At 35.0% G+C, this 12,426-nt stretch overlaps 2 pseudogenes; one reads left to right on the top strand and one right to left on the bottom strand.

Moving 5' to 3' along the window:
* Positions 1–980: 980 nt before the first annotated feature.
* On the top strand, positions 981–1,903 carry LOC143626855 (putative pentatricopeptide repeat-containing protein At3g13770, mitochondrial pseudogene; annotated as a pseudogene).
* A 1,149-nt stretch (positions 1,904–3,052) lies between these two features.
* On the bottom strand, positions 3,053–3,341 carry LOC143626797 (DNA-binding protein S1FA pseudogene; annotated as a pseudogene).
* Between the last annotated feature and the right edge of the window lie 9,085 nt (positions 3,342–12,426).

Here is a 12,426-nt window from a genome sequence, read left to right as displayed (position 1 = left end):
ATGTATCCAAATTGTTAGAAACATTAGGGCAAGTATTAAAAAGGAGGTGGTTGCCTCATATGCATTTCATTCAAGCATTCACACAAGTTCTCACACTTGTACTTGTATCATGCAATTCTCTCTTTGTGGTAATATAAAGCCATTGGTTCATAAAGTTTGCACATTCCGTAAGACTTTTCTTAGAGCGCTTCTAAGACGCCACATGAGAGTCGGAAGTTTAGTTTGTGACAAGTGGTATTAGAGCCAACGATTCATTAGGGGCGTGGATCAAAGAAAACAAAGGTTTTGCGATTGCCAAAGAGAAATGTGGTTAATATGATACTTGAAAAGTTCAAAAAAGGGGTGTCTAAGGATATAAACTTTGGCAAAACAGCTTTATCATCGAGTTGGGAGCCAAGTAGACATTTCCTTTCCATAATTACCAACTATTGGAAACTTATCTTGGAGGCTTCAAAGATACATTTAATGAATGGTGCAATGAGTTATCTTTAAAAAATGGTGTGGGCTAGTTTGCGTGTCTGGAACAACACGTTTTAGAACTACCAACATAAATGGAAACACTTACACATTCAATCAAGGATCGAAATTCCCATACCATCACTATTCTTCGACCAAAAAGAAGAGCTGGCGGTGGATGTTTTGGGTCGAAGATTTATCAACGAAAACTTGATAAATCTCTTGAACCAAGATTGAAATGAAATACAACAAACTAATAGCCAAAGGATTAGGGGTTTTATTCTATTACAAGAACGAAACGAAAGAAACAAGAATTACAGTAAACGATTGAGAGAATTGGGAGAATAAAACTAATCGTTTTGAAACCCAAATCCTTTTGTTATAACAAGCTCTCAAGCTGTAACAAGGTCAACTTCACTTGTAGTTTAAAGTTGTATAAACTTTGATCCAAACTTCAAAATTCGCTCATTGATATGTACACAAAATATGGCCAGTTAAGTTATACACGAAGGGTGTTTGATAAAATGCCAGAGAAAACCGTTATTTTATGGAACGCAATGCTTGTGGGATACGATAAACACGGGATGGGTAGAGAGATGGCTGACCTTTTTGAACTAATGAGAAAAGAAAACCGAGTCAAACCTGATAAAGTAACTTTCTTGGCTATATTATCAGGCTGCAGTCATGGAGAGATGGAGAATTTAGGGAAGTTTTTGATGAGATGGTGAGTGGAAAAGACGACGTGGTACCCGACATTGTACATTATGGATGTGTAGTTGACTTGTTAGGTCGTGTGGGTCAAGCGGAAAAAGCATTGGACTTTATCAAAAAGATGCCTTTTGAGCCAAATGCTGCTATTTAGGGATCTCCTCTATTAGGGGCTTGTTTAGTGAACTCAAATGTTGAAATTGGGGAAATTGCGGGTCATAGGCTTTTACAAATAGAACCAGAATACCCGGGGAATTATGTGATTCTTTCTAATTTGTTTGCTTCTAAAGGAAGATGGGATAATGTTAGAAGCATAAGAAGTTTGATGGAAGAGAAAGCGGTTGCAAAGGATCCAGGAAAAAGTTGGATTTAAATTGATCAAATTCTTCACACTTTTCATGCAGGTGATCGGTTGCATCCAAAAATTAATGAGGTTTATGGTAAAATGAAAGAACTTTTAGTAAACCTTAAGGAATATGGATATTGTCCTAATCTTAGTGGTGTTTTGTATGATATGGATGTGTTAGGTCATAGTGAAAAGTTGGCATTATGTTTTGGGTTAATTTATAGTCGTGAACGAAAGGCTATTAGGATAATGAAAAACCTTCGAGTGTGTGTTGATTGTCATAGTTTTGCTAAGGTTGCGTCTCAAGTATGTGAAAGAGAAGTGTTTATGAGGGATAAAAACCGGTTCCATCATATTGTTAATGTTGGTGTTTGTTCATGTGGAGATGACTAGTCATGCAAATTTAAACGGTGCAGATCAACTTCTCTAAAAATTGATAGATAGAGACTTTGATCACTTGGTCATCGTAACAAATTCTGGTTGTGACCTTCGAGAAACTTTATTTTATCGTCCTTTTGGTGAAACTCAAGTTTATGAAACCTACACATGAACCATGCAATCTCATTCATAAGTGATTTCAATGGATGGTTGGATTTTAAGAGGCAATGGAGTTGTGTCTCTAGGATGCTCGTAAGTGTGACATGGTTTCAAATTCAACACATGAACCTTGCAATCTCATGCATAAGTGATGGTGCTATTTCCGTGGATGGTGGGATTTTAAGAGGCAATGGAGTTGTGTCTCTAGGATGCTTGTAAGTGTGACATGGTTTCAAATTCAACACATGAACCGTGCAATCTCATGCATAAGTGATGGTGCTATTTAAGGGGAGGGTGGGATTTTAAGAGGCAATGGAGTTGTGTATTTAGGATGGTTGTAAGTGTGACATGGTTTCAAATTCATTTTTGTTGTGTTTGATCTAACGCCTAAATTGATGATGGCTTGTTTTATTGGTGTTCAAGGAACCAAATATATTTTCCATGTGGTGCCTGTGAGAAATCATCTTTCTGTCGATGACACACTAGTACTAGTGCAAAAACGTTATAGGAAACTGAAGTTAGAATGGAGTTGTCTTTAGGATGGTTGTTAGAACTGACACGACACGAAACCAAACCCTCATGAATTAGTTACGACTATAGGTAACAATTACCGACATGACACGAAAAAAAAAAGGAAAAAGATTATAGGACCACTAACACGACCGGTTTTATTAAACAAGTCAACCTGAACACAATATATTTAATAAATATGTTAAGCTGAACAAGACCCCACTTAACAAGTGTGTTAACCTATCAATCTGTTTTAATTTTTTTTTTAAAGTTCGTTTTTAAATTTCAAAGATAAAAAAATGTTCATAATTGAAGTTTACTATTTTTATTCTTATATATATAACCCCAAGTTCAAAATTGGGAAAGAGAAATGAACAAACAAAAACAATTAATCAACCAAACTAACAAAATTAAACATCTCACCATTAGATAAACAAAACTAGCATCAGTGCAAACATCTCACAACAAGACAAGTAGGTACTCAAAACACTAACAGAAACTTAACCTCGATCTTTCGGATGATGTTGGTCTATTCTCCGGGTACTGCAACACCTTGCTTCAATTTCTCCCTCTTCAACTTCTTCTTGGAAACCGGCTTCTTTTTTCGCGGTGGCAGGGTCTTCTGGGCATACATGTACAATGCATAGTTGCCAACGAGGAATGTAATCAGCAGCCCGCCGACAACCAGCAACACAATCAATCCCGGGTTCAATCCTGTGGCTTCAACATTCTCGTTCACAAATTGCTGCTGATGTTGCATGAATTAGAGCTCAATTAAAATAATTAGCATAGAAAACAAGATGCAGGTTTTAGATATTTGATCACTGGTTGAAAGACTTTGTTATATTATGCTTCCAATCATATGTTTGAGTAAAAACAAAACGAACCACACGCGTCAATGTACAACAAAATAAGCTTTTTATTCAACCAGAGCTTCCAATTGTAAAACTCGCTAAGCGCTAGTCAAACGGTGGATTACAGACAACCAAATAAGCTTTTATTCAACCAGAGCTTCCAGTTGAAAGACTTTGTTATATTATGCGTCCAATCATACGTTTAAGTATAAACAAAACAAACCACACACGTCAATGTGCAACCAAATAAACTTTCTTTATATTCAACTGAACTTCCGGTTGTAAAACTCGCTAGGCGCTATCGGACGGTGGATTACAGGCAAGCGTTTAATCGCATTATAATTTTATATGTAATTTTTCAAATTTTTATATATACAAAAATTTTCAAATTTTTATATATACAAAAATTTTCAAAATTTTATATATAATTTTTCAAACTTATTAACCAGATTGGATTAATAGGTACAATTTTCAAATACTTCAAAGATTTTGACCAATATTGACTGAAATTTGACCGATTGCATGTTGGGGCAGATTCGTTGAAATCGCACCGGTAGCCCAGCGCCAGTGATTAGCGAGTAATTGGCGATTAATTGCCGCTTGGAACCAATTTTGCACACTGGTCCAAAAGCTGCATATCTCTCATCTATTTTACATATAAACCTAATTATCAAGTAAACGCTACATAATTTCTTCAAACCTTAGGTTGTTTTTACATATAAACCACCTCCTACTGGCCCTAATTGACCAATTTTTACCAAGAACTACATGAGGTGCGCCTTTTTAACCAAATGGGCAGCAAGTAGATACATATAATATAACTTCCAAACCACCAAAATGACTAGTTTTAAGATAAATATTTGTTATTAACAGAAACACATTAAAGTTGAAATAAGACACTATTTACCATAGCAGAGTTTAGAGGATGCAGAAATTACATCAAACAATTTAGGAGTGTGCATGAAACCAAAAAAAACGAACCAACGCTAAAACCGAGGGTTTGTTTTATGTTTTTGAAAAAACCGATCTGACGGTTCAATTTTGGTTTGCATGTAACAAAAACCGAACCAAGTTTATAGATTTTCATTATTTATTTTTTCTTATTTGAAGTAATTTCCAAGAATTTAATAAAAAAATGCAACTCAAATATTTTAGCCCGAATGCATAATGAATTAATGATCAATTAGTTTTAATTAACAAAATGATTTAATCCCAAATTCATTACTTTTGACCAAAAACGAAACAGAACCAAATCCAAACTGAAAACCAAAAAAGTAAAAACCACAACCAAACAGTTTTCAAAACTCAAAAACCAAAGTCTCGGTTTTTGGTTCGCCAAAACCAACACAAACCAAACCATGCACACCCCTATCAAAAATTGTGATTAAAAGTTTATAATTAAATTATTTCATATACATAAACAGGAACATAATCATCAGTTTACACGCACAATGTGGTTCCTCAATCATGTATATTGAAGCTTTACATTTGCTTACACACATATATTACAAAACCTAATTAAACTAATTCAGCTCAATTTCTCAATTGTAAACAATTTTCACAACACGGAAAACATGAACATAATAATCGACTGAAACAGAATCAAATCCAAACTTGAAACAGAATCGAATCCAAAATTTTCAAGCTCAAATGCAAAACCGAAACCTAACCGAATCCAAACTGAAAACCACAAAAACCGAAACCGAACGGTTTTCAAAATTCAAAAGCCAAAATCTCGGTTTTTTGTTCGGTTTTAGCCATAGTTATGCGACCGCTGATGCGCCTAGGCGCTATTTTTAGGCGAGACGCTGATTTTGCGCTTCCAAATAGGAAAGGCGCAATTCTAAGAGCAATTTCCGTTTTTTTTTTATTTTTTTTTTATTTTTTTATGATTTCTTTTGATTTTTCATTAACAAAGTTACCTAAAATAAAGTCAAATGTACTTAATTTAATCCAATCTTCCTATATGATCATCGACCATTCTAGATAATGTCTCTTTTAGTTTAATTTGATTTGCTAAATTCCCATTATATGATTTACACTTTAAAACTAAAATTTAAAGGTGGACTTTTTAATCTTGAATATTATTTTTTGTTCTAGAAATTGCAGAGCATAATTAGTTGGTGACTGCAAATTTTTGTTGGCTGTTGATGCTATTAAACTTTAGCTTTTGGTATCGGATAATTTTAAAGTTTTTGAACTTTTGATATTGGATAACTTTTGGCATTGAAACTATGTGATTTAAGTTTTGGAATACATAAATATATTTTGTATTTATTTTTCATTGTCCGCTTTTTTTGCGCCTTGCGCCTAGGCCCCAGGCAAGGCCTATGCACCTTGAGTGCGCCTGCCGTATTTGAAAACTAGGGGTGCAAACAAGCCGAGCCCGGGCTCGACTAGGCTCGAGCTCGGCTCGTTTCGAGCTCTATTTTCAAAGCTCGAGCTCGGCTCGTTTACTATCTATCAACTATTTTTTTATGTAATTATAATTATTTTTATATATTTTTTTCTATTATAACTTTATGTATAAAACAATATATATTATATAGTTATTTTTATTTATTTTTTCATAACATTATATATATTAATTAATAATTATTAAATATATATTATATTTTAAAAAATATATAAACGACAGGCTCGTTTAGGCTCGCGAGCCGGCTCGAGCTCGATAAGTGAAGTTCGGGCTCAGGCTCGTTTATCAAAACGATCTAATTTTTAGGCTCGGGCTCAATTAAGCTCGGCTCGATCAAGCTTTTTTTAACGAGCCGATCTCGAGTAGCTCGGCTCAGGTGCACCCCTATTGATAACTATGGTTTTAGCCCAAACCGAACCATGCACACCATTAATTCAATACCTATATTGTTTCATATATATAAACATAAAAACAACAATCAATTTCCAGGTACAATGTGGATCATGCATTTGCTTAAACACATATATTACAAAATCAAATTAAACTAATTCAGCTCAATTGTAACCAATTACACAACACAGAAAACATAGCATAATAATCGAGTGAAACAGAATAAGAACCCTAGATTAAATTAAAGCAAGAGAAACCTAACGATCAAACGGAGCATATGCAGATCTAAAGGAATTTGTTATTTGTATGATTATGAGATCTGTAACAAACAAAAACTAACTAACCGAGTTATCGAAGGACGGGTCCATTGCTTTGTGTTTGTGTTTGAATGCGTGTCACGGAGACTTGTAGATGAGTTTGTGGTTAGTTTGATTTATGACCCTTGGAGTTTTATGTGATTATCAATTACATCCAATTCTTTGCTTGTTTTTTTTATAATAATAAATATCTAAAAAGAACTAAGGCAAATTGGAAAGAAATAATCTCGTGATTTGTGTATTGGTTGATAATAATCTCACATTTAAAAACCGTTGTCAATGGTCCAACATTTCGACTATTATTCTCTCAGTGGACCCCCGTTAAAAAGCACTTAATGTCGTTAAGTGTTTTTCCGAATTTCAAACCGATTTTTTAGGGTTTTTGAACGGAAGAATGATATGAGTCGACTGATGTAAAAATTATCTTCAAAAGATGATTTAAATGATTTAATATTTGTTAATTGAAAAATGGAAATTCAAACAATTGCATTGAAATACTGTTTCGTCGTTTGAATCACAGTTTCGAGATAAGTTTTATATCAGTCGACTTGTACCGTTCTTCCGATTAAAAGCCCTAAAACATCTGTTTGAAATTTGAAAAAAAAAAACTTAACGACGTTAAGTGTTTTTTAACGGAGGTCCGTTAAGGGAAAAAAATAGTCGAAAAGTTGGACCATTGACAAAGATTTTTAAAGGAGGGATTCTTATCGACCAATATACAAAAGGTGAGATTATTATCGACCAGTATACAAAATGTGGGATTATTTAATTTCAATTTACCAAAAACTAAAAATGTCTTTTCTTTTTCAATGTGGTGTAGTTATATGAAGTATGGGGTTTTCAATGGAGATCGATTCAGGTTCGATCCTCAAAAACAACACTTTGAGGAGGACATCTAGGTTTTACCATTTATGGGCCTTCGGTGGGGGGGGGGGGGGTATGGTTTTCTCGGAACTAGAGATAACTTGGAGACGCTTCGATCAAAAGCCCTAAAACATCGGTTTAAACTCAGAAAAAAACTTAACGACGTTAATTTTAACGGAGGTCCATTGAAACAAAAAATAATTGAAAGGTTGAACCGTTAGTAATGATTTTTAAAAATATGATTATTATCGACCAATAATCAAAAGATGGAATTATTTATTTCTAGTTTGCCTAAAAATAAATATAAGAGACAATGATTAGAAATGGGAAAATAGTAGTGAAATATTTGGGTGTATCTAGCGTGTGTGAGTTTACACACATTTTTAAAAGTTTATGAGCTTTTCAAAAATAGATGTATATATATTTTAGATGACTCAGTAGTAGAACGAGTCGTGTAAAACACTAGTTTAATATATACGTGCCTTCTTTTTCTTAACCTACTATTTGCAAATTTTAGATACCTTCTTTTTCTAATTCTTCCTCTTTTTCAAGAAAAGAATGAGCCGTGTAAAAGCCTAATTTACTGTATGGAGATTATATTTATGAAAATGCCTATTCAAGCACATAGTTTTTTGCTTTAATGCATAAATATTGAAATCGAGGTAGGTATGACATTGACATATCAAAGAGTGCAGTGTTAATGCTTTGAGGATCAAATTCATTTCCATAATTCTATCATATCATTTTTATATAAAATTAAAATTAAGATTAAAACAAGTTAATATAGAAATGAGTTGTGCATCACAAATACTAAAATAGTAATGTATGTTGTGCATTACAACTTACAACTAGTATAATCTTTTGTAATGGCCATTGCTTGATCATATATTTTTGGTTAATGGTCGTATAATATCAATATGCTATAGCTTAGTATAAAGCAATGTTCAAATAAAAAGATTAAAAAAAACTAAAAATATCATCCAACGACGCTTCAATGATTAGTATAGACTGCAATAGATGTATGTTAAGGCTATGTGTTGTGGTTTAACCAACAATGACTAGTTAAAATGTCATCTCACTGTCACATAGGCAGAGGGGTATTGACTAGCTCATCTATTGACCTGGGCGTTGACGCGTTGTGTGCTAACTAGCTTTAACTAGCAAGAAAAAAAAAGGTAAAAGTTTGATTAGTTGTTAGTCGTTGGCCCCACATTCCATCCGTTAAATAGCTCATTAAGACAACGGATAGCCTAAGCATTACAAGTTGCACTTGCACATGTATGATGTTAACTTAAGGCTAGAGAGCCAGTCAGTACAAAAAATAAAATAAAATTATGTTAAGAGAGGAGCAGCCCAAGGGGCAAAGTCAAGTGTGAAGTGGCATTTGGTTCTCAACATGTGTCTTCCCATCCCTTGCTCATGCATCTTTGTACGGTTGTACCACCACCTACACTTCTGCCATTTGTTTCTAACCAATGCCGTGGTCCTCACCTTAAGTGATTTCATGACACACTGTGACACAACACTATGTTATAAACCTTTCATCAAACACATGTATTGGTATGTGTAACAAATATAACTTATTTATAGGTTCGATTTGTGTATGTAGTGTATTTTCTAGAATGTTAAATCGATGATCAAACATTATATTATAAGTTATAACCCTTTTTTTGTATGTTTATTTTTTTTTTAAATTAAGTAAAAGATTTTTTTTCATTGTTTTTCTTTTCTCATAAAAGACGGTTTTGTAATTCTGCATTAGACACATTTTTGACCTTTATATTTATAACTAATTAAAACTTTACTCAAAAATTTATCTTTTATAGTTTTAAGTTTTATTTCTTGTATACGGAAGCGTGGTTAATTGCATTTGGGTGTATCAACACATTTAGGTTGAAACGATGAAATATATATATATATATATATATATATATATATATATATTATAATAGAAATTAGAAAAATAGAAAAAAAATAATGATTGAAATGGCTTCATCAACTACCATTTTCTTCTTCTTCATTCTTTTTTTTTTTTTGCAAAAAAGGTGTATAATAATGTGACGTCACATGATACTAAGATGTCCATAGCTCCATCCTAGTGCATTCCTTTTTGTTGCATGAACTTATCATCACAGAGTACAAACTGCAGTTGGTTACTTGCTTGTGGCCTTGTGGGCGCCGGCCCACTTAAGAAAAAGAAAACTTTTTGACTTCGGCCCCAAAGAATTTTAAAAATTATATATATTCGGCATCCCAGCACTTAGAGCATCCACACCAATAAACCAATTCAAACTCTCACCTCATCGTCACATCATATTCTAACCATTTTCTTTAAAAAACCCCACTTTTTACTTCACTCATAAACCAATAAAAACCTCCACATCACTATATACTTTTACTACCTATATAATAAATATGTATATATATGTGTGTGTGTGTGTGTGTCTATATATATATATATATATATATATATATATATATATATATAGGGTAAGGTTAAAATGAAAACCCACTTGAGTTGTGAAAACCCGCGAAAACACTATGTAACATCGTTTTATTTTTTTATTTATTTATTTATTTTTTTAGATGTAATATATGTTGTAACATTTAATACAAAACATCGAAGCATCAAAAAAAAATATTTTGCTATTTTTTAATATTTTTTACTAATTTTTATATATGTTTTCAGGAGAGAGAAAATGTTATATATATATTTACATTTTTTATTCACTTTAATTCTGGACCACAAGATTTAAACATGAATTAAAAACATGTGATTGAAAATGAGTTTTTAGAGTGTTCACAACTCAAGTGGGTTTTATTTTGTACTTAGCTTTTATATATATATATATATATATATAAAATATGATTTGTGTGTAGTAGTTGTGGTGGGGCCACTACAAACCCACATTTCAAACGTTTGAGAATACAAACAAACACCTCCACAAACGTTTGTCTCCACCCGTAAACTTTTGTTTGCACCATTCCACGTCAACAAAAACCTCCACACAAACATCGGTGGAGATACTCTTAGCAACGAGTCAACGACAATATCACTGTGGAGGTAGGGTCCTAAATACCCGGTACGACCTTTTACTTATTGTGTTTTATATTATATTTGTTATATTATTATTGTTTACTAACTAAATCCCAATGGGCTGGGGGGTTGTGGAGGTAACCCCTAACCGGGCCTGGCCCAATATGATTAGGGTTTCATGATGGTAGCCATGGAGTTCCTATATAAGGGGTCTTCATCTTTCATTTGGAGGATCCCTTCTTTAACACTTGGCCTCCACATACTTTTTTGTGTCTGTAAACTAGAGGAAACTCTTAGCAGTCACCTTCACACCCCCATATTTCCATGGCAGATCTCGAGCAACCGGAGAAGAAGACAAAATCGTGGTTCGTTCATCTCGAAAACCGGGGAACATCATCTTGGATCAGGTCAGATTCATTTCATGTTTCTTCATTGGCGCCATCCGTGGGACCGGCAACGAGCTACTCTTTGATTTTCGTCTCGGTTCTCAGATCTGTTCATCAAACTTCTAGATCTATGATTTTTTCTTCCAAGGGAAATCCAGACCTGGAAGTTTACAAAAAGCTTCAAGATCTGTTCCATTAAAGCTCAAAAAGATCCACATATCTAAAAAATGCTTCCAGATATATGCCAAAATGAAGCTAAAAAATATTTGTAGATCCAGAAAGCTACCTGATTCGGACGGTCAAGCCTCCGAATCTGTGATGGTTTTAACTAGATAGACTACGATGTCCAGATCTACTGTATTTTGAAGGTAAAAATCTCTAAAAAGAAGATTATACCCAGATCCATACACATATTTTCACAATTTCCAGATCAACAAAGTGACAGAAGACTTTTGTGTGAAATAAGACAAAGATGACAGCTGGTCACATCCTCATATGCCAGCTTTCATTAATATTAAATTCTTCTCAAAAGAAATAATAAGGCTGAGGGGTGTGGGGCTTCAACAGGGGCGCTAGAGCCCCTCCGCTCGCGCCCCCAGGCGCTAGCACCACACCACCGGGGCGCGAGAGGGGCGCTAGCGGGGCGCGAGCACGAAAAACAAAGCAGGCGTGATGGGGTTAGCGGCAGAAGTGAGCGTAAAGTGGCCTTGGGAAGGGACAAAGAGCCGTTGGCTCTTATTTAATTAAAAAAAAACGTTTTTTCCCTAGTGTGCCGTTGGAGACGTCCCAGATGCGTACGGTTTTGTCGTCGGAGGCGGTGGCGATGTAACGGGCGTCGGAGGAGAATGCGACGTCGGAGATGCCTTGGTCGTGGCCGACGAATTCGTGGAGGAAGGAACCGGTGGATGTGGACCACGTGCGGGCGGTTTTGTCGGCGGAGGCGGTGGCGATGAGGGTTCCGTCGTCGGAGAATTTGACGCTGGAGATGGCGCGTTTGTGGCCGGTTAGGGTGTGACGGAGTTTGTACGGTTGGGGCATGGTGGTGGTGGAGTCGATGTCTTCCGATGAAGCCATCGTTGAGTGCGGTGGTGATTGACGGCGAGGTTAAGGCGGAAATAAGAAGTAGACAATAGAAAAAAGTGTTGGTGTTTTGGATACGAGGTATAGGTTGATAATAATAATCAGATAATGTGTGTGTTTTAACTTAAGTTTTACCTTTTTAAGTGTTAATTAGTCGGCAAAATTGAATTTAGTTATTTTGATTGAGTAGTCAAAACTCCATTAATCATCGTTGGTTAGTCGGTTTGAGTTAACTCTTTAATTAATCATAATTCAGCATAATTCGAGCACAGGTTTATTATGCATTCATCGTTTATTTTTATAAAAAAATAAAAAAAAAATTCGCTGGAGCCCCTGCTGGAGCCCCTCCACACCAGGGCCAGGGGCTCCAACGGGGGCTCCAACACCCCCCCTTATCCAGTTTCTCTCTCTGCCACACGTCATAATATTATTGGCTGGAGCCCCCACTAAAGCCCCCATTAGAGCCCCCACACCCCTCAGCCTAATAATAATACAACTTTTGGTAGGTACACATCTTTGTCTGGA

The sequence above is a fragment of the Bidens hawaiensis genome, unplaced genomic scaffold (genome assembly GCF_021521415.1).
Source record: "Bidens hawaiensis isolate Kalapana, Puna unplaced genomic scaffold, B.hawaiensis_p1.1 tig00004525_1, whole genome shotgun sequence".
Lineage (NCBI taxonomy): Eukaryota > Viridiplantae > Streptophyta > Magnoliopsida > Asterales > Asteraceae > Bidens > Bidens hawaiensis.
The sequence above is the reverse complement of the archived record's forward strand: the minus strand, read 5'-3'. Positions and strand labels throughout refer to the sequence as shown.